Genomic DNA, 22,691 nt, shown 5'->3' on the forward strand with positions numbered 1-22,691 from the left:
AAACCAAATATGGCTTATTCTAAACTGCAGACTTTCAAAGGGAAAAAAAAAAAAAGGAGGGAAAACCTAATCTGCAAATAAACGGGTTTTTTTCAGCTGTAAAAACTGAGACTTATTAGTGTGGCACAACTTCAAGGAGAATAAATTATTTTGTTTTCTTTTCATAGCCCCATCTACCACATCCATTTATTTGAGATAGCAAATCAAGAGAGACAGTGAGAGGTCTGACATGCAGCTGGTTTCAGTCAATAGGGGTCATTTCCATTTGGTCTGTGTATTTTACAAGCTCCTTGTTCACTGTTCCCAATGGGAGGGTGGACCAGCTGCCCTGGATCCCAGTCGTGGTAAGAAACAAGCTCTCTACATCATCCTGTCCCAGGGCAGCAACAGCCATCGCCTCCCTTTAGCTTCATGCTTAGGTCAGCTCCTCAGCAGCGAGAGTCCTGTCCGTGGATGCATCTGGAGCAGTGTTAATCTTCCATTAACCAGTCACTGCTGCCCATCAGAAACATTCAGGGAATGATAAACATTTTTTTTTTCTGTTTGTTTGGTCTTCAGTGAGATCAATATGGATGTTTTAGTTAGAGCAGAGGGAGGGAAAATCACCAGAACTTGGTAAACTCTTTGCACTGAGTATGTGTAGTGCTTGAAGGGCAGGCTGCAGTTTTATTATTGTTCCTTTTATGTGTGTTAATTGCAAACATCTGTTTTGGTTTAGTGTCAAATAAAATAAGATGGCATAAAAATTCAGCTTACTGGACTGACGACATTACCAAATCCCCTCTAGAATGAAATAGTAACCCAGGACCCAATCCTGCAGCCGTTCAGCGTTTTCAGGAACTGTGTGACCAACTTCACCAGAGCCTGCAGTACCTGACAGTTCACAAACTGGAACTGAAAACAGAAGATTTGCTACTCAGATCTGTTTTCACCGAAACCTGAAATTTCTGCTAACCTCATAGCAGTGATTTTTAGGGCACAATCCCTTTTTTCTTCCTTTTTATAGGACAATTTTTAAAAAAATCCCCACCATTCTCAAGCCCAGAGGAAATGCAGGTGCTCATCTTACTTGGCTTCTGGCCCTCACTGATTATTTTAATTATTATTTTATGAAAGTAACATAGTGACCAGAATCAGTTACAGCTGATTTCCACTCAGTCATGACATTTCAATAAATGGCTGAAAGCAACACAGAAAAGAGAAATCTTTCACAGAGAACAGCCTGCTTTGCCTCTGATCAAGTAAATAAATAAAATTCCTCTTTGATCCTACAGAAAACCAGATGCACATAAACTGTCATCTTTGATGCTTAAGAGGAAATAGCAGCAGTGGATATTAGTGCTTCACAGGCCTGAGTGTTGTGTTCCCTGTACTGTTACTCATGGCAATGCCCCTGATTGACACATTTACTCTGAAGCCACCCCACTGAATGCCATATGAAGTTAACACCTCAAAGAAGTTATCACTGTACCTGGAATACCGTTTTTTTTGGAAACCAAGAATTTTCAAAGTGCTTCCTCTGTCTAAAGCCTGACATCGTGGTGCAATGAATTGCTTGATGCTTCCTTTTATCAACATAGATCATAATTTATACATTGAACATCTCTGGGCAAACCCCAAGTCTGCCAAAAATGGGCTACAAGCACTTGAGATCATGAACGAAAAACAGTATCAGCTTCCCTAACACTTCTGCAATTCAGAATCTTACTGCTTTCTAATTTTTCTTTATTGTGACATGTATTTCAAAGTTGCCCTGGGTTTTGCCCCACCTTTCTTTCTCAAAAATTATTAGTGAAAAGCAGGCAGCAATTTTTTTCAGTTTGTTAAAAGAAGCAAAGAAGGATAAAGAAAACTGTAAATTTGGAGATTGCTTTTCCCACAATTAAAAGTGCAAATAATTTTATGAGTTTCATTTGTATATTAATATTTATAATGTTTAATACATCTTTATACTATTTATAGTAAACATAGAGTTATATCTTTATATTATATGCCATAATCTGTATGTAACTATAAACTACAACTTTCTCCCATTTATCTCTCAGTGGAGAAATTACAAAAATCTCCTTTGATTTTGCAGGTGGTCTGTGCTTGCATCAAACAATAAGCTATTATAACATCCGGCTGAATTTTAGGTTGAGACAGACATGGAATGCTGGTTTTGAATAGAATTGAATTGTTCCAAATAAGTATGCATTGCTGCACTCAGAAAAAAAAGCTCTCTTCCCTTCTGGTTTGCATGCCCAAATCCCACTAAATTAGGAAGAGACAAGACCAGCTGTAGTATTTGCTTAATGTCTGGTACATTCTTATCGGAAGATTATATCAAACCCCTGTAGGCACATGAAATATGATCTCAAAGATATTTTCTTGCACTAGTGACTGTGATTCTAGTCCCTATTATACAGGGATGCAATAAGTTCCCCACAGGGGACAGAAGACTTTAGAGAGCAGTGGGAAATAGAAAAAATTACAGACATCAAGCATACCCACACATCTGCAATTAGGGAGAAACCTCAGGGTAATGATCTTGATTAGCCAAACTTCATGGCAAGTATACCATTGATGTTAGTGGCACTAGTATTGTTTTCTCATCTGCAATAGTCAAGTTTTCCTTTTTACTTTAAGCATCATACCCAAGATGAATACACAGAGTTAAGCCAGCGACAGCTAAAGCTGTGAACAGAACTTCACCCAGCGCATTTCAGAGCATCACAATGAATTTTATCCTTCCCTCCAACTGTGACTGCAAGGAGAGAACTTAGCATAAATGTCACTCAGGTCTTTTACAGTTGGCTGCTGACAAGCATTTCAAAGTGTAAATAACAGAAACCACTCTTTGCAAATGTTCCACTCACATTTATAAAAGCAAATTGGAAGCGATTCATCTTCACTCAATAAGTGAACTGCAGATACTTATGAGCACATTTCAGAGACTGGCGATTAGAAAGTCTCTGATACCACATTAAATGCTTTCTCCTACATTTCTTGTGCAGTAGAATACAGTCCTGCCTATTGACAGAAGGAGGAGTGAGAGGTGTGCAAAGGACGTAAAATCCGGAACTGAAGTGACACATTACACTAATATAAAGACAAAAGAGGGATACATTTAATTCCAGTAAACAGTGCCAAATTGCTAATCTTCTAACTATTCTCAGGTTGTTTGGCAAATCTGAATTATACTTTTCCCTCCCTTTATGCTTTTTTCCCTACTTAGTCAGATTTTGTAACAATATGAACAATGGATCATCATCCAGCCTTCAGTGTAGCTCAGCCTCTAATAAAAACAACAAATTTGTTCTCTTGTACTTCCAAATGCAAACTGAATTAAACTTCAGCAGAAAGCAGCAAGAATCAACTGCAAACAATCAAACCAGCAATAAAGCTAATAGACACCATGCTGCTCAAGGACGGGTCAGCTGCAAGAGCTGCTTCAGTGTCCCTGAACTCAGGGCACAGAGGAACTCTGAGCAGCCACGTTGCTTGCTGACATCAGTCCCAGTGACACCTCTCAGGACGACTGCCAGTTTTAAGTAATCCAGTGCAGGTCGAAGCCAGGGTGGCCCAAGGGTACTCTGACAGAACTGCCATCTCTGGTGATGGCATTTTATTGAGAACAGCCAGGGCTCCAGGGACAGCAGAAAACATACATGAGTTTACATCTCATCTTCACCCAGAAATTTCGTTCTGCTCATCTCAAAGCACCTTGCAAAGGAGATAAGTATCATTATCCTTGTGCAATGCACCATCTTTTTAAGGATTAGAAATAGAAAAATACTAAATTCTCTTACTTTATTGAACAAGTAAATTATAATCAAAACAGAAAATACTCTCAAAGAATGGTTTGTACTTCTCACTATATACTATTTCTTGCATGAATCATTTCTCAATGCAATATTGAACAACTGGATTTGATTTTCACAGGAGTCAGGAAATGTGAAGTTCAAAAAATCAAACCCCTAATTCCCGCCAAGTCTAAGTCAATCCCTGCATGTGTATCCATGACAAGGGATATTTAATTATGTAATCACACAACAGACAGCAAAGTGATTTATTACAGGCAAATGGTGTCGTATAATTTCAACATACAATACCAATGGAAGGATCCAAAAAATACAACCAACTTCTCTGACTGATTTCCCCACTGTGTGCCAGAGTCTAAAAGAAAAGCTGCTACTTTCCTGCTACCTACCCCTGGAGAGGCAAGTTTCTGACAGCAAAACGCCTGACACTTTGGGGATTAATTGCCTGTGCCTGTTTGCTGGTTTTGTCTGGGATAGAGTTAATTTTCTTCATAGTAACTGGTATAGGGCTGTGTTTTGGATTTGTGTTGAACAGAGTGTTGATTATACACTGCAATATTATTGCTGAGCAGTGCTTGCACAGAGCCAAGGCTTTTGCTGCTTCTTACACTGCCCCACCAGGGAGCAGGATGGGGGTAGATGCACAAGAAGTTGGGAGGGAATAGCTGACCAGGACAGATGACCCCATCTGACAAAAGGGATATTTCATACCATATGATGTCATGCTCTGTATATAAAGTAGGGGGAAGAAGATGTCCCCCTCTGTATATAAAGTAGGGGGACATTTGGAGTGGTGACATTTGTCTTGCCAAGTAACCATTATGCTTGAGGGGCCCTGCTCTCCTGAAGGTGGCCGAACACCTTCCTGCCCATGGGAAGTGGTAAATGAATTCCTTGTTTTGCTTTGCTCATGCACAGCTTTTGCTTTACTTTTGTCTTTATTAAACCGTCTTAATCTCAATTCATGAGTTTTCTCACTTTTACCCTTCCAAATCAATCCCCTATCCCACTGTGGGAGAGTGAGCTAGAAGTTGTGTGGGACTGAGTTGCCACCTGGGGTTAAACCATGACAGCCTGTTATCAGTAGGCAAGGACAAACCAAATCACCATTCTAATTCTCCAAATACACAGTCTTTTGCTCACTGTCTCTGCTAGATTAATGTATGGGCTATTCCCAGGCATGCTAGATTGTCACCTGTGGAAAACACAGACACAGGAGGTGGCAATAAAATCACTCAGTGTTAATCGCACCCTGACAGACAGTGGAAAAACTTGGGCTTGAGGGGACCTAAGTCTGTACAGCCCATCTTCTAGATCTATTTTCTAATGTCCATATTACAGCTCATTCCCAAGCCAAGAGATCACAGATTCTTTCTTCAGATTGAATATAAAGCACTTTGGCAAAGCCTCTGGCAGAGGAGCTGGAACTCATGTCTTCCTCACTCCTGCAAGCAGACACTCTAACTAGGTTTCCAAAATCATGTTCCCATCTTCTACTACAATGGAAGCGAGAAATGCTTGTACCATGCTTGCATTGCTATATATATGTATCTTGCCTGAGAACACAATGACGTTTATTAATATATTAAATGAGAAAAGCGGGAATTGATTTCAGAGGAAGTTGGGGAATTTCCTATACAAGCCAGATATGAAGCAAATCCTCAAATCAGAGCACTCTAACACTACAAGGAACACCATGAGTTTGGGTATTTTAATCTGAATTCAGAGATCAGATGGGATTAGCACCACAAAAATCTCTCTCTACAGAATACTGCTCTGAAGACTTGAGACCCCTTAATGAGTACATCATTTTTTTGACAACAATGCAAATTGCTTGTTTTCCTTCTCCTTCTCAGAAGCATAATACACACACCAAGGACATGAGAAAGGCAGGTTCAAAGTCTTTCCTGTCAGAAGATTTCTGAACTTTCATCAGCCACCCCTCACTAAGGCTGATTATGATTAAGTCATTCATATTCAAAGAAAATTGCCATCCAAGTACATAAAACTTGGGGGTTTATTTTTTCCTTCGCTGGTGTGACTTTTGAATACTCGTTTTTCCTGGATTAAACCCAGCACATTTAAAGGGCTACCAGCAAGTCAGAAATCGGATACATGTGCACTCAAAAGTCCTTTGATTTCATCCCAGATGTGCAGTGCTCAAGGGCGTATACGCATACACATGCGTGCACACACACACACGCACACACACACAGAGCACAGAGGACATGATCTGGTCTGTAGATTTTGTTTCAAGATTATGTGTTTCAAGCAGACTGTGAAACGTAAAACTGAAGCCCTGACCACTTACAGCCATTAGAGATCCCAGGGCTCTTTGTGAAAGAGTATTGATGTTCATTAGCCTATTGGCCTGACTGAAGAATTCAATGCAGGTAATTAGACGTTGTCTCATTACCACGTAGTTTCAGGTGAAGTTATTTTTCTACTTTGTTTCTTAAGTTAAGTGATTCCTGAAACATTTTTAAAGCATTCATGGATTCTTTTTTTTTTCTGAAGAAATTACTAGAATATAAAGTACAGTACAGGAACATAAAAAATGAGAGTGTTCTTATGGGTTATTTCATATTTTTTTAAAGCTTTATTTCATCATCTAATCCAAAAGAATGAAAATAGTATTTTAATTCAGCTGACAGCTTTCAATTATCTAGCTATGAAAACATAGTGACTAGTAGCTTTTTAAAAACATACACTCAGATATGGCATGTAGTACACAGATACAAACTGTAAAGACTGTGAAGAGGTTCACTTAGTGTCAAGTTTCACTGTTATAAAATAAATATAATCTATGCTGAGACTTATCTGAATGGATATCATGAATATTCAGCATTGAACATATCAGTGTTGATATATACTGTCCTTTTACACCCCCATGTAAGGTGTCTTATGCCCTCCCACCTTTCCCCATATTGTCCCCAACTCCATCCCTCAGGCTGCTGCTTTCCACTGTGCCTCCTTTGTTCTTCACCTGCAACACCATCTCTTCATTCGTAGGCAGCTCAAGTTGCTGCCTTGTTTTTCACCACTTCGCATATATCATCTGCTTTCAAACAGCCGTATCTTGGGTCAGACGCATTGAATTTCAAAGCCACTTGAGGCTCCAAGAAGAGCAACATCTCAACCTTCTACCAGATACCAGCTAGCCACTCCATCAGTGCCACAAGGTCTTTTAAAACACTTTAGTATACCTACAGTGTGAAACGAGATATGAGAAATGAGGCCCCCAACTATTCTTTTTTATTGGAATTAGTGATTTACACTAATGGGCTTTACATCGTGTTTGAAAGGGCTAGGAATGCATCCCCACACACTCCCAGTGGCTCAGCAATATATGAAATGCAATATATCGGCAGCTTACTCTCTTGCACATGGCATGCTTACTCTTCAGCAATGCTGCTTTTCAGAGCAACACGTTAGAGCAAACCAAAAAAACAACTTTCCCCAGGGAAGGAAATGATGCTGCCTGCTTGGTAAGACATGGACTCATCCTGCCATTTCTGGACAGCTGGATTTGGCTTTCCTACAGCATGTACCACAGGATACAGAACAAATTTGCACAGGTCAGGGGCCTGACTAGACCCACAGTTGGATCTGTCACACAAGCAGGATTTCCTTTCCAGCACCAAGTGACAGGTACAGCATATCCTGCCTTGCTTGGTTGTGGACTCTTGCCTGTCCCTCCTGCCCAGTGGAAAGAGGGCAGAAATAAATGCCTAAGGGAGAATTCCTGACAGAGGTGACCTGCCTGGGGACCTGCTTTGTGGACAGTGGGTCCACAAAGCACCCTGCACCCTGAGGGAGGTAGAAAGTCATGTGTTGGGTGAGCATCCCCCATGGGACTGGGGTGATGTTAGAACCAGATGCCTCCCCACATGCAGCTGCCAGCATCCCAGGAACAGGCAATTCCTGCACACCAGTTATTGGTCTGTGCTCACCGTCCTTCACAGCATGAATGAGTCTTCCTAAAAGCACAACGGGGATCTGGCTGCTCCTGCTATTACCTTATCTTCCTTTTTTTTAATATTTCTTTTGTATTTCTACTGAGTGAGGGAGAAAGGCATAAATACCATCTTGTTTAACATCTCTTCCTGTCTCCTTTCCCTGCCTTGCAGACAGCATTATCCATCTTCCTGACACCACCATTGCCTGATTCATTTGACATATGCACCAGAAAAAATGTCATGTTCTGAACAAGAACATAACACTGTGATCTCATTCCCATCTCAGACTCCACAGCACCTCCCATTTCTTGCTGCTTTGGAAAGAGAAGGACTGGGAAGCTTTTCCATCTTGCTTACTGGGAAACTTACAGAGGAGATGTGGTGATGAGAAACCAGGTCAGCAAAGGCACATAAGCACTTACACAAGCACACTGGAAATCAAAGTAATACCATAGAAAGTTCAATTATCTATCTCCTACTTAGAGTCTGAAGCAGCAAAATCTTTCTTGTCTCCTGTTACTTAGGGCTATTGAGGGACTCTACATAGATATATGTTATTTCCAAAAGGGAACATCACTTTAAGATATGATGGCAGGGACATTCTGACTGTATTATGAAAGTCACTAGCCTGTTCTGTCTCATAATTTTCCACTCTTTTGTAACAAAAAAGCCTCAGGTACTATCCACCTCTGTGACATTAGTGGTTATGATGAAGTTCCCTCTTTTGTCTGGCATGCCAACAAGTCAATGTAAGGCTTCCTGATGCCTTGTCTTATGAGACATCATAGAACCATAGAACAATGTCAGTTGGAAGGGACCTTCAAAGGTTGTCTAGTCCAACCTCCCTGCAACAAGCAAGAACATCTTAAATCAGATCAGGTTGCTCAAACCCCCAGTCCAACTTCACCTTGAATATCTCCAGGGATGGTGCATCTACCTCCTCTCTGGGCAACCTCTTTTAGTGTTTCACTCCTCTCATTGTAAAAAATCTTCTTTAAATTTTCTTCCTTCTACCTAGTCTAAATCTACCCTTTTTCAGTTTTAAACCATTACTCCTTGTCCTGTCACAACAGGCCCTGCTAAAAGGTTTGTCCTCGTCTTTCTTGTAGGCCCCTTTAATTACAGGAAGGCTGCAATAAGGTCTGCCCAGAGCCTTCTCTTCTCCAGGCTGAACAGCCCCATCTCTCTTAGCCTGTTTTCACAGGAGAGGTGTTCCAGCCTCTCATCATCTTTGTGGCCTTTTTCTGGACCCACTCCAATAGGTTCATGTCTTTCCTGTGCTGAGAACCCCAGAGCTGGACACAGTACTCCAGGTGGCGTCTCATGAGAGCAGAGCAGAGGGGCAGAATCACCTCCCTTGATCTGTGGCCACGCTGCTTTTGATGCAGCCCAGGATACAGCTGTGGCAAGAGCACATTGCCAAGTCATGTTCAGTTTTTCATTCACCAGTACCCCCAAGTCCTTCTTGGCAGAGCTGTTCTCAATCCCTTCACCCTCCAGCCTGCACTTATACTGAGGGTTGACCCAACCCAGTTACAGGACCTTGCACTTGGCCTTGTTGAGCCTCATAATGTTCCCATGGGCCCACTTGTCAAGCTTGTCCTGGTTCCCCTAGATGGCATTCTGTCCCTCAGGTGTGTCAGCTGCACCACTCAGCTTGGTGCCATCTGCAAACTTGCGAGTGCACTTGATCACATTGTCTGTGTCACAGCTGCAAATATTAAACAGGATCCCTTCCAGTCTGATCGCACCCCTCACTGCCCCTCGTGTGCCTTCTGTCTCAGCCACAGGAGGTCACAGTAAGAGATTGCTGTGCACTGGCAGCTGAGACACAGGCGGTCTTGCCCCAAACTTGCCTCTGTCCCTCTTTCCCAGTGAGCTATAGGAACGTCTGCATCCAACCTCTGCCTACAGCCTTAATAACCCATTAGTGGCCTGGCTAAATTAATGACTCTCTCACTGTTACTTTGGAGATCTGCCAAAGGAGAAAAGACAAGGGGCAAGGAGGGTGGAGGCAAACCAAATTGGGTGCTTGGGTGGATGGGGGAAGGGGAAAGGGAAGAGCTGGAGAGGAAATGTTGAGGCAGCTAATTTTTTCATTTTTTCCCTGCAGTTAAAGCATTGACAGATAATTTATCACACATTTTGATGGTGCTCCAGTTGGCAGGGAAAAGAGCTTTCTGTTTATTAATTCAATTAGCCTGCTTATTTATCAGCAGAGGGCAAGAAGGTGCAGTCACAGGCCAAACTGTGCCAGTCTCAGACCGCCTGCTGTCGGGATGAGAGGATGACTAGGAGTAGAACATCCCACCTCCACCGTTCCGGCCAGTGCACTCGTCACTGCATTATCTCAGGCCTTCTGAGGTAAGAAAAGAAAAAACTAAAATAAAAAATCTAACAGCACACATTATGCACACTAGTGAATGTTCAAGGCAGGCTTACAACCAGAGCCACACTGCTTTGCTGCCACCAGTTCCATGCCCTAAAAGTATTAGTTATGTCTGACATTCTGCCCAGAGCTGAATTTTTTAATTGATTAAAACAGTTGAATGCACTTTGAATTTTTAGTTCAATGGCAATAGTGGTCAAACCAGCACATTAATATATCACAGGGCTGCTGGATGGGATAGAAGAAGGCAAAAAGGGTGGTGCCCACCAACATTTGTCATTTTGAAAAAGTGATATTTGTGGGGGGGAAGAAAATAGGGGGCAAAAAGACTGGCCTTCCAATGGCAGAGAGATGCCCTGAGTTAGGAGGGCTAGAAGAGTGATGAGGGCACTTTTTTGTTCTGCCTATGTGGGACTCCGGGTTTTCTTTGTCACTTGTTAAAAAGTCTCAGACTTCTGACGGCTGAAGCTCCAAATTCAGAAAATGTTGTGCAAAATGCTTCATGGAGCTATCTGACTTGAAGTGTTTCTGAAAACATAAAATACGTGGAAAGTCCATCATGCTGGAGTGCGATTTCCCTATAGCCAAAAAAATCCCTCAGCCCTAGAACCCAAGGACCATCATTTCTATGCAATTCCAGTGCTGTCATAAACAGTGTTTATTTTTCTCTTGCTGCTTCTATAAGCCAGCCAGCTTCCTTTTCTATCATACATAAACACAGTTCCAATATAGTTGTACTGGCTTCCAGTTTAGTTCATAAAAGACACGTGTGGCTTCCTGCTCATACAGGCAAGTCCTGCAGTGCTTTAACTTAAAAATGAGACTCCTTGTGATAAGGTTAAGACACAAATGCTCTCAAATGCTCTTTTCTTACTCTTCTCATTTTGCTCCTCCACCACTGAATGTTTAAGGAAAATTTGCATATTTTAATTCTTCTTCTTTAAGTTTCTTTAGACTTATTCTTCTGCCTTCTGAATTCTGGCAGGATGGTTCAAGGCAGGACACCATATCTAATTAGGATGGCAGCGAATGTTTCTACTGCAAATAAGCTCAAAGCAGCCTTTAATCAAAGCTGGACAGATGATTCCACTACCACTGATAGTTTAGACCACCTATCAACATTTTATAAATTCTTAATTTTCTCACTGCAACCATATTGAACAGTTTTGTGCAAATGAGGCTTATAATTATCCAGATAAATCAGTCCAGTGCAGTATTTCTTAGGATCTTTCTCAATTTTCTCCCTGGAGGATGGGATCCCATCTGCTTTGCTACATTCAGGCTAATTGAAGGGCACTGACTTTTCCAAATGGATTCATTAATTACTCCCGCCAGATTCTCTGTGGGGTTACTCGTTCAGCGGGTGACACTCAGGCTGTACTATACCATCCACCCATGTTTAGCAACGTTGCTCTGACTCTCAGCTATGAGCTAAAACATTTGCAGATGCGTTGGCAGGAATGGTTCTGGCCTTTAACTGTACCGTGTTACAAAACAAATGTAATTCTGCTTATCCTTTGCTTCCAATTTAGTATGCATTCAGAATCTATAAATATTGTAACCATGACTGTTTCAATATGTTTTACTCCTTGCCATCACAGATATAAGCAACTGCTCCAAAGAAAATAAACCATAAGTTTACAGGTATTACATTGCCAACAGCAGAAAAAGAAGAGAAACAAGTATTTATTGTCACATTGCTGAAAATCTGCTATGTATAGCAGCATAATGTGAAATTAAATGATTACATTTAAATGCAAAGCTATCCTATACAATTCTGGGCTTGCATTTGTTTTATTTAGTACAGCAGCAGGCTGGGTTTTCAATAAACTCACATGTAGTCATATTGCTCACTCAAACATCAGGAAGACACCAAAGGAAAATAAAGACCCATCTAGCAAAGACCTAACCTAGGAGAGGGTTACCACCACTTCATACAGGAGCAGGCAGAAGGGAGCCAGCAATCACAGAGTCTGGCTTTGCTGGAAGCTTTATCAGTGCTCCCCAGTAGCAGGCACAATTTCATGCTACTTAAAATATTTTAGATTCTGAGCTGTTGGTTGGTTCATTCAGGTCTATGAGGCAACTGGCCTGGGAATCAGTGACACAATCTACTGTGATTGAACAACAAGCCTTCTTGCTTTCCAGGAATCCCAAAGCATTTTGTAAACATCAGACCAAACTTGCCAGGCCTCTCTGCATAGATCCATGTTGCTGCACCTCACACTGCTTTAAAGATGAAAGCAATGTTACTAAATGTGGTGGAAGACCCACTTTACAAATCAGTGAACTAAAACTCTTAGATTGCCCCAGTGTCAGAGAAACCATTAGTGGCAGAGCCAGAACCACAGTCTAAGAGCTGACTTGCTTACAAACAGGGAACAGTACTGCTCCTTTTCACTCTTTCCCGCTGATGGCATTGTGAGTCCCCAGGATGCAATAAAGGTCTACCTTCTTATGCTTTATTAGAGGCAATAACTCTACTTACATCTAGGAACAGACAATAAAAAACCTATACATATATATATATATAAAAGCTTTAACTATGTGGTTGCTTTGGGGAGTTAATGTCATGCAAACAAAAATCTAATGATAAAACTCATCTAACAAATCAGTGAATGTATAATTCTTCTCAAAGACCTAATTATTCAGATAAATAGATCACGTACATAGGGTTGTAGGTAGAACCATGGGCATGTATGTAGCGATGTACTTTGCTCTACAGTTTAAGAAATAATTCTTTTCTCTGATATCCTTTCCTTCTTAGCTCAGCAGTTGTGCTACCTCAAAGCTCTGACCAAGATGGACTCAATAAAGGAGTTCCTTTTCTTGGGACAGAAAAGTTCTCTCTCACAACTTTTCCCTGGGAATGCCACTTTATCTCTTCTAAATGAGGTACCCCTGGTCCCTCAGCAGCTAATAAATTCAGTTCTTCACTGGCCAGTACAGCAAGCTATGCACCTTCAAAGAGGAAGTCTGAAGCAACTCCATCATCACCTGGCAGGACAGTTATTCTGAATCTGAGTGGCTGGCTATTTGATTTTTTTTTCTTCTCATTTTGTTTGTGTCTCATCTCTCCTTGGTTTATAAATGACTGTTCAGCCATCAAAAAGCAGTTCATAAATTGTTCACAAAGAAAAGTAAAGCTAAGGAGTCCCTATCTTTTGCTGCTTATTTGTTTTTTTCTGTAGAGCCAGTGCTGGCAGACAAAGTGTGGCAGACAGGTGGGCAGGGCAGGTGGGCAGGCAGGCAGGCAGGCATCCCCCCTCCCCTGCCCTTCCCTCCCGGCTGGATGGTGGTTGGCCCAGGGGCTGCTGGTGCATGTCGTCTGAGAACCTGGACATGTCCCTCCATTTGAGTCCATGCCAGCACTGCCAGTTAACATCGCATCTGGTTGTGTTTGAGTTGTCAGAAGCCAGCCAGAGACTTTTTTTTTTGAGGTTTATACATTTTATCACCTTTATGACAATGAAAATCTGTAGCTCGAGTACTCCAGGTCTTAAGGGACCCAGGTGTCCAGGACCTATGAATCACAAGGAACATTTTGTAGCGAAAAGGACACTCAGTGTCTTCTGCAGTGTAAGAAATCAGTCTAGACATTACCAGCTTTTAAAAAACAATGTTGAAAGCAGCCCTCTAAAATTTTTCTGAGTTATTTTTAAAAAAAATTCTTAACCAGCTCCACACGCTCAAATAAACTTGATCACAAGCCCAAGACAGTGAGCTAGTCTCATCCGTAACTGCAGCGGTGCTACACCTTTTTAATCTGGAGCTGAGGAATATGATATATTGTATACACCAGTGAATTGTAAAGTAGTTAATTTTCTGAGCAGCTGACAGGAGTGATCGATTGGGCTCACTCCTTACAAATGCCTCGCCTTCTCCCTTCTCCCTTCTCCCTCTCCTCTCCTCTCCTGCCTCTCTGCTTCAGAAATGGCTCAGACCACAACATCCATCAAATCACATACACTGTTTTAGTGAAGAGCTTCACAGGAGAGCAAACAGGGCTTCATGTTTGCTCTGTATTTACGTATTACAGTCAGTTTTGCCCTGCACAGTTCTGAATCAGACCATAATATTTCTTATCACAAGCCCTTTCCTGTTGCAATTGCTTGAAGAACTGCAATGCTATTTTATTTCATAGTGCATTTGAGGTGGAAGGGAAAATGTAATGGAATACAGTGGCAGTTAAAACTGCTTGGAAGTTGTTTTAAATTTTTCCTAATTCTTTCCCATCAATTTTATGAGCCTCTTTTTCCTGTTACAATAGCATTCTGAAATATTTTAGTAAGATTAAGAGACAACCTCACTCATTTAATATTTTCATTTTTTTCAAAGGAGCGTCCTATATAATTTCACCAGTCTTCAAAGTCCATACTTAGAGAAGGATATTTTTTCCATTATCTTCTTCTGACTGACAACCATGGAGGCACAGATGAATGTGTCTTTCTGACCTTAAGATCACTATATTTTGAGTAAGAAGTGATTTTACTGAGAGCAACTTGCATCTGACAAGATTTTCCCACAAAAGGAAATAATGATTTATCTTAGAAGTGTTTCATAAACTAGTACATGCTTGGGTGGACCAAATACTGTCCACTTAAATTAGACGTATACTAGTTTAAACTAGAATTAGACAAATCTCAGTAGCTGCTTCCAGAAGGCTTTATTATTATTACAAGCCATGTTGATTTAGGAATAAAACTCATCTTTGTCTATACACTAGACATCCTGTGATTTGTTTTTCTTTGGTCTCTTCCTCCTTTTGATTCTGGAGGTTTAAATTAGTGGAAAATAAGTAAGAATATCCTTTGAATTAAAAAAATCTTCACCCACAATGTCAAACTTCACAGCCAGTGTCACAGCCTCTGCAGTGCAGTGTCTGACATGAGTCCTACTTTCTTCAAGATTTGTTTCTCTCACGCTGTGGCAAAATAGGATAAATTAAATATACCACAGCCGAGATATTGGAAGAATTCACTTCACGTATGCAGTTGTTGCCGTGGGACAGCTGAGTAAACAGCTTGCAAAAGTCTGTTTGAAGACTGCCAGCTAGTTACACCCATAATTTCATCTCTTAACAAAAACAACTCAAACTGTCGCAATGCCCCAAGTTGATTACTGAGCATCTAAATTATAGAGTGTTGCTTAAGTAACCCTCTGCAGCACCAGGGGCTGTGTTTTGATACCCGTTCAATACTTCACACCTTGCTGATTAGTAGAACATCCACCAAACCCAGCAAATGCATAGGAAAAGATGGTTTGGGCAATATTATCCCATGACTGACAGAAAAATAGTTGTGTAATATTGTTAAAATCAGTGAGTCAGAATAACAAGTCTTATAAACATGTCCTTCTGAGCTGGATAAAGAACAATCCAGGGAGTGAGAGTGATCTGCGAGAGGGGGAGAAATCCAGAGTAACTGTTTTTGCAAATAATGCCATTGTGACATTCAATTAGCTGCTGTTTCTCATGTAGTGCTCAACATCAGGTTGTCAACAAATACACCTGCACTGACTTACTAAATTTCAAAGTGATGTACTGACAAGAACCATAAGACTGCTTGGGCCGTGACACCAGAACTAAAATGGAAAATAACAGTTCGCTGGTGACCCTCTTACTGGAAATCGGAGAGTCCTTCACTGAGACTATCCGAGTGAGTTATTCCACACTAAAATGAGGGTCAAACCACGCAAAAAAGCTTGTGTGAGGACTCCATAGATTCACAGCATACTTCAAACTTAGGTCTGTTGATTCTGCTTGATGAAAAAAGGCTTCACTAATGCAACATCACACTAAATTACAGAATCAGAAATTTAGACTGAGGGAACCCAAATTTTTGTTTGTGGAAACAATATAATGGCTATTGTGCAATACATTGTGCAAAATATACATGTACTACAATACATTTAGGCATGTTATTACATTTAAGCACACCTTGCACTAGAATACATTGACATTCACTACTGTGAATGTATCAAGTCCTTTGTATCACATAAAAAACTGTGGAACAGCAAATATAACATGAGCCATATGCTGGGAATCTCTGTTTTCAATTATGTTAACACAGCTTCAGCACAAGCAATCTACACCTCAGCAAAATCTGAATGACCATCACTCTCAATATGTGTATCAATTACCAATTCTTCTGATGAATTGCCATTATAAAAATATGTATTTTTTAATCGTACTGAGTTTCATGAAGTTTTTAACTGCAAAACACCTGGCAAGATGGATGAAGCTTCAGACAAAGACTTAAAAATCATGCATCCAAAGAAACATGCTCCCTCCTGTTCAAATTTGTCTTTCCACATTGTCTTAACGTATTAAGAAATCTTAACACATTAAACAAAAATTGTGCAATAATTTTAGAGATTAATGACAAGAGTGGGAGAAGACAATGACTTTTCTTTGAGAAATTATCTGGAGGCACTTTGCCTCCAGTCTCCAATTAAAAAGAAACCACAGAATGCCTTTTATCTTCCCCTAATTCAACTTCTTCCTCAAAATACTATGCTAAAGCAGTATGCTGAACAAAAAAACCCCCAGAAATGAACTAGATAACACAAGTAATCTGTGTAAGAGGTTTTATGTACTCCACAGAGTTTGAGCATAATTGTGCTTATTTCAAAAAGCTATGCCTGTGTGCATTACTCTGAATTCTACAGACTGTATACACGAGGTGTGGTAAACTGAACAGAATTATGTATGCCCCTGTATGCCACCAAAGCCCACTTTTTCATCTAGGTTATGGTTCTCCAGTACAGGTGACCCATGCAAGCCCAAGTCCAGTACAAAGTGCCAGCAAGCATCCCAGAAATTCCGCTGTTCACTCTAGTGGTGTGACACAGAGTTTATATGCATTTTGCAGGTCACCTTGCACATTGCTCTGACATGGTTTTGCATTAGCAGGAGGACAATGAGAGATGAGATTGCAAATAATGATTGCAGTATTTAGGACAGTGGAGGAGAATGTTTTGTTAAATTTGCATTGTCAGTGATTGTGCACAGAGATTACAGAGGCTAATTGCCGCATATGTGTCTGACAGTAGTTGACGTGAATCTTACCCTTCATGCTTTTACTGACTGGACTAAAGACTGTACACCCATGTGTGTGTGCCTTTTTCATTGCACTCCCTCTCATTTTCCCACCTGTAAAATCCTCCTGTGTGCCCTTATTCAGCCCCTCTCAGGTCCTTGGGCACAGCTCCCACCACCTCAGCGTCTCACTCTGCAGCCAATGCAAAGCAGTTCAAGGTCACTAGGTGGACAACAAACTGCAAGCACAGTGTGTTATTGCTACCATGGCATTTCAAGTGGAAATATCTGCGAGGTTCTTCACAAAACCAAAATTTCCATAAGGTTCACTTCCAAGCGAGTATAGAGTATACGGATGGAGAATGAAAACAACGGGGGCGCTTGGTAACATTTATGGTTGTGAAGGCAGCAGCTGAGTGAGAGCTCAAAGAGTTGGCACAGGATCTCCTCCTCCTCCAGCCTAGCAAGGAAAAGACATTACTGGAACTGGAGGGAGAAGGCGGGGATCTAACACTGTGGAGGAGCTCCGTGCTTGAAGAAATACGAATGTGCCACCCATCAAGGGTAGGACTCTGCTGCTGGGCACAGGGACTTCAGCGAGTGAAGTGATTAACCAAAGTTACAAAATATGGAAAATAAGCCACCAAAAAGCTGTGACCAACCCACTCAAACCCATATGTGAAAGTATAAATCAAACTCTAATGGCCCAGTAAATCTGCAGTTGGTACTACAACATTTCATGCAGTGCCAGCTAAAAGCTTTTCTTCTATGTTTTGGGTTCACTTTGTTTTTTAAGATCTTTGCCACAAAAGAAAAGCCTTAAAAATACACAGCCTTTTTACATACATTTTTACATTTTACATGCATTTTTACATGCCTGTAAAATACATACTGCATATTTTTATGTAAAAATACATCTACATATTTTTACTGAATTTAGAAGAGAAGACCAAGAATAAGGAAGCTCTAAGAGAATAGCAACACCACTCTATATCTATTGGCTCACATCAGTTATCTCTTGTAAAACCCCAGTGAAGAAACTAAAGAAAATTGGGTTCAGCATCTCTGCCAATCTGTCAGTTCAACAGGAAGCACTTTCTGCCATGCAGTAATAAATGTTTCTTGCTGTCAAACTCACTTTTTTACCACCTCTAGCATCTCCCTAGGACTGGTAGCAGACAACTTCACCAAACCTTAACGACAGCCTTTTATAATCTCTACATGGTGTCTTTTATTGTAACAGCACTAAACAAACAAAAAAAAAAGCCAAAAAAAAGACAAAACAAAAAAAAAAAAACAAACCAGCAAACCTTTTAATTCCGCTCTTTTCCAGTGTCATTGGTGAACTTTAATGAGACTCATGGTCCAAAAGGCAAATTTTGTTCTGAATTTCCTACTGAGTATATTGGCAAAACAACAGTTGTCATACAGTGCTAAGGCTGTCTCCTACCCACCCCCTGCTTTGGCACGGCTTGCTTGGATGTGTTGATTCATACGTAGGAGAAGGGGAAAGCACTGGACCCACTGGCTGTAGAGCGTAGGAAGGAAGCATGTCTGCCAGCAAATCTCTAGACTTTGATCACTCCTACTTATTTGCCTCTGTCTCCCTGCTGCACTTATTTTGCCTACAGTCATCCCACCTTGGCAAGGATGCTTGCAAAAGCTCATAAGCCAAGCATAGTCAAGCCTAGTTAGTATAGAGATGGGAAACCTCCAAGGAAAACCTAGCTACTGCAGGAAGATATCCAGCTGGCATGCTGCTTTCTATTTTAGCAAAAACCAGTCACCCAGCATTGCGCGGTAGGTGAGGGGTGGCAGAAATGCACTGGTGGAAAGCACTTTTTCCTTTCTTCTTTCAAACAGAAGCCTGGGTCACTTACAACCACTGAAGTACCATAAGAATTTACCTACAACAGTCATGTGAAAAGAGATATCCAGATGAAAATCCAACCTGATTCATATTGCACATCCTTAAAATTACGCCTGCAAATATCTCCCTTTTTTGAAGTTTGAAGTTACTGAAAGGATTCGATTTTCTCTCTAAGAAGCTACAACTTTGTACCTCAAAGGGTTTTAGTATAAAACGCACTAAACGCTTTGACATTGAGATACAACACATCTAACTCTCTGCATCTCATGTAGTCATTTGGACCCATGTAAAATGCAACATCCCACCACCTGAGCAATGAAGACTGCAATTTACCCATGTGTAAAAAGTAAACGCCAGATGCCTCTAGGATAAGACCCAGTATCAGTGTTATGCAACTAGTGGTCTACAAGACATCAGAAGTTAGTCCTTGAAATGTGTGGAAACACATACACTTGTTCCTGTGCAGCTGGGAGGTAAGTGTCTGTAGGCAGGCTGTAGCTGGGAGTCAGTGCCCTATTTTTGTTAATAGTCTAATTAACATGTTTGTAATTAAAGCAGCAAAATTATGATTTCACAAAATAATATTCAGTTTACAATAAGTGCTGCATATCTCATCTATCACACCACTGCCTTCCCTACCCAACATCTAAACAACAGTGGGATGCAACATTACGTACAGAGTTTGTTCATAGAAGTGAGAGGCCTCTCCAGTTCTAAAAATATGCAGAAACACTGCTCTACAGAAACACTCAGGGGATACTTTAGTAAAGGTTTGTGTTCCTGGTTCATACTGCCAGTATGAATATCTCCCATTTTATGGTATTTTTACCTCTGGGTTTCAGTTCTACCACCCACAGTCATTGTAATTTCCTATTACTTCAGCATCCGCCCACAGATTCTCTGAACAATATATTGGGCTCTTCAGGCACTATGACAATACTGATACGTAATAATTACATTACTAAACATTTGCATACCCACCCTGCCTTCTCCAGCAACTCCTGAGCTGAGGCACCAACAGATTTGAGCTTTACCAAGAGAGTCACAAGGGTGACCAGCTGAGGATTCTACTTTGGTCCTGGTGATGCAGAAGGGATGCATGCACAGAAAAGCCCAGCATTGTTATCAATGCACCCATTTTCATTTCACATCAAGTGGGAAACATTTTGTTTTCAGCAGAATGTCTCTCAGAAACCCACTTCTTGATAGAAAGGAGTCTTTAGTTTTGGGGATTTTCCCCAATCAAAACCATGGAACATTTCACCCAATTTGCTCAACATCATGGGAAAGTGTCTGCAACTGTAAGCAAAGCTTTAAAAATATCAGAAAGATTAGGAAAGGGAAGACATGAACAGCCTGGCAGGATGGTGGCTGACAGATGATGTTGATTAGGGCTGGATGGAGCAGCAAGTTAACAAAACTTGCCACTTCAAAACAGCTTAAACCAAACATGTCCCAAGGATCATAATCCAAACCGGGAATGGGAGGGGGTGACAGAGCAGGCAATCCTTCTCCGCAACCGCTCTGACAGCTTTTGCTTTGGGGTATTGCAAATCTTTGTACACAATGTACCAAAGTCTCAGTACTGAGCACATCACAGCCTGCTGAGTGTACTACTGCATATAAAGTTTATAATAACTACACATTCCTGAGCAATTCTCAAAAAATTTGACTACAGGGCTGGTATTACAGACCTATCACCACTAAAATTCCTATTTAATATGCCACGGCACCTTAGACAATCCATTTCCCTTCAGTCTAATGCAGAGAAATGCTAAGCTTGGGAATTATAATGATATTATCACTGTTACTGTGTAGTAATTGGGGGAAATACTGACTTTCACTGATCTCAGATTGTTAAAAACCTGTGAGTAATTAAAATTAATGTGGAAATTTCTGCTAGACTGCTTAAGAAATAAAGAAGCTCACTGCTGACTCTGATGATAAGTTTAAAATTTGCTGAGGACATCAGACCATGAGAAAAAGAGAAAAAAAATAATGAAGACACAGCTTTTTTTTTCAGTGGCAGAGGCAAAGCCTGTCATGGGCTGGCACAGTCTCACATGCAATATTATCTTTTAGAGGTTGCAATTTTATCTCTTAAAAATAATTACAGTTAGAATCTCAGAGGGAAAATATTGATCATAATGTGCAAAAATTAAAAGACACAGAACTTTTACTGAGTGATAGTACAAGGTATCTTTTAGTCGCAAATGTTGTTGGTTCAAAATCTTCCCTTTTGTAGAAACTAATCTAATCACTCCACGTGAACCAGAATCACAAAAACAAACAAACAAACAAGTTAGCATTTCTTGGTAAGATTTATCCTTCCAAAAATTATTTGATCTAATTTGGGATAATTCACTTGGAAACAGTGATCTGTTTCTGCTTCCACTCAATCAAGGAAAAAAAAAATTCCCAGTAGGGCAAGGGTTGAACCATTTTTCTTTTAAGTTTATTTTTCCTTGTTGTATTTAATGTTCTAACCAGGCGTCCTACAAAATAAACTACAACAAGCTTGTCTGGACATTTAATAAGGGCCAGATTCAGCAAACACCAGCTAGTAAATTTAGCATTTAATGGGCAAAATTTTGTAAAGGGAAAGAGATATATTCAGGGAAAGATATTACATGTGGAGATGTCTCAGAGAGATACTACTAAAGTGTACATCAATTTTCATTTATAGGGTTTAATCCTTGGATGTGATACCTTTATTTTGTAGACATTTGCACCATTTCAACTTAACAACTATTTTTGAATATTTCCAAATAGATAATTTCAGATATATATATATAGATAGATAAGTAGACTTATTTCAATGTGTCTGAGAGAGTTCATCCGAAGCCTTTTTTGATTTTTGGCTACAGAGCTCAAAGCAGGACATAATAAGAAAGTACCCATTTCCTTTCTGAATGCCATTAGAGTATTTTCATACTTTATAATAGAATCATAGAATCCTCAAGGTTGGAAAAGACCTTTAAGATCAAGTCCAACCATCAGTGTAGGAGCACCACCATGCTCACCATTAAATCATGTCCTCAAGAGCCATATTCACACGTCTTTTGAACACTTCCAGGGATGCTAACTCCACCACTTCCCTGGGCAGTCTGTTCCAGTGCTTTACAACCCTTTCAATGATAAAAATTTTCCAATATATCTAATCTAAACCTCCCCTGGCACAACTCAAACAATTGGATCATTATAAGGACACATTTCTTTGTTATCAGTAATATTACTGTACCTCTGTTGGTCAAAAGAGCCAAGCTAAAGAAGGCAGAAAGAACCCAGCTACTGAAGGCTGAGTTTTCAGTATTTTTGTTCTAGGCTGTGTGGAATGGAACAACAGCTTTACAACTGGCCATGAAAGCACCCAGCTAATATGGCATTAAGGACCTGATCCCACTTCCAGTAAAGTCAGTGGAAAGACTTCAGCAGTGCTTGGACCAAGCCTGTAATATGAGGTGAATGAGTAAGAAGAATAATACACAAAATGATTCGCTTTTAATAGGACTATTGTCAAAATACAATGCAATCAGGAGTTTCAGATCCCTTGAATGTCTGTCAGTGCATGCCTTTCCTTCTGATTCTCTGGTCAATTCTCTGCACATGTGCTGCCCCCACTGCCCCTGGT

The 22,691-nt window shown here is 40.5% G+C and overlaps 1 protein-coding gene and 1 long non-coding RNA gene across 8 annotated transcripts in view; one reads left to right on the forward strand and one right to left on the reverse strand.

The window, feature by feature from the left end:
* Positions 1-22,691, reverse strand: part of CREB5 (cAMP responsive element binding protein 5) — a 255,993-nt gene that overhangs the window by 17,106 nt on the left and 216,196 nt on the right. The gene's annotated exons all lie outside the window — the stretch shown is intronic.
* LOC135423700 (uncharacterized) lies at positions 8,578-12,744 on the forward strand. Its single transcript, XR_010434905.1, has 3 exons — positions 8,578-8,641; positions 9,979-10,126; positions 12,530-12,744. It is a non-coding gene; the product is annotated as an uncharacterized LOC135423700 (long non-coding RNA).

This window comes from Pseudopipra pipra, chromosome 1 (genome assembly GCF_036250125.1).
Source record: "Pseudopipra pipra isolate bDixPip1 chromosome 1, bDixPip1.hap1, whole genome shotgun sequence".
Classification (NCBI taxonomy): Eukaryota; Metazoa; Chordata; class Aves; order Passeriformes; family Pipridae; genus Pseudopipra; species Pseudopipra pipra.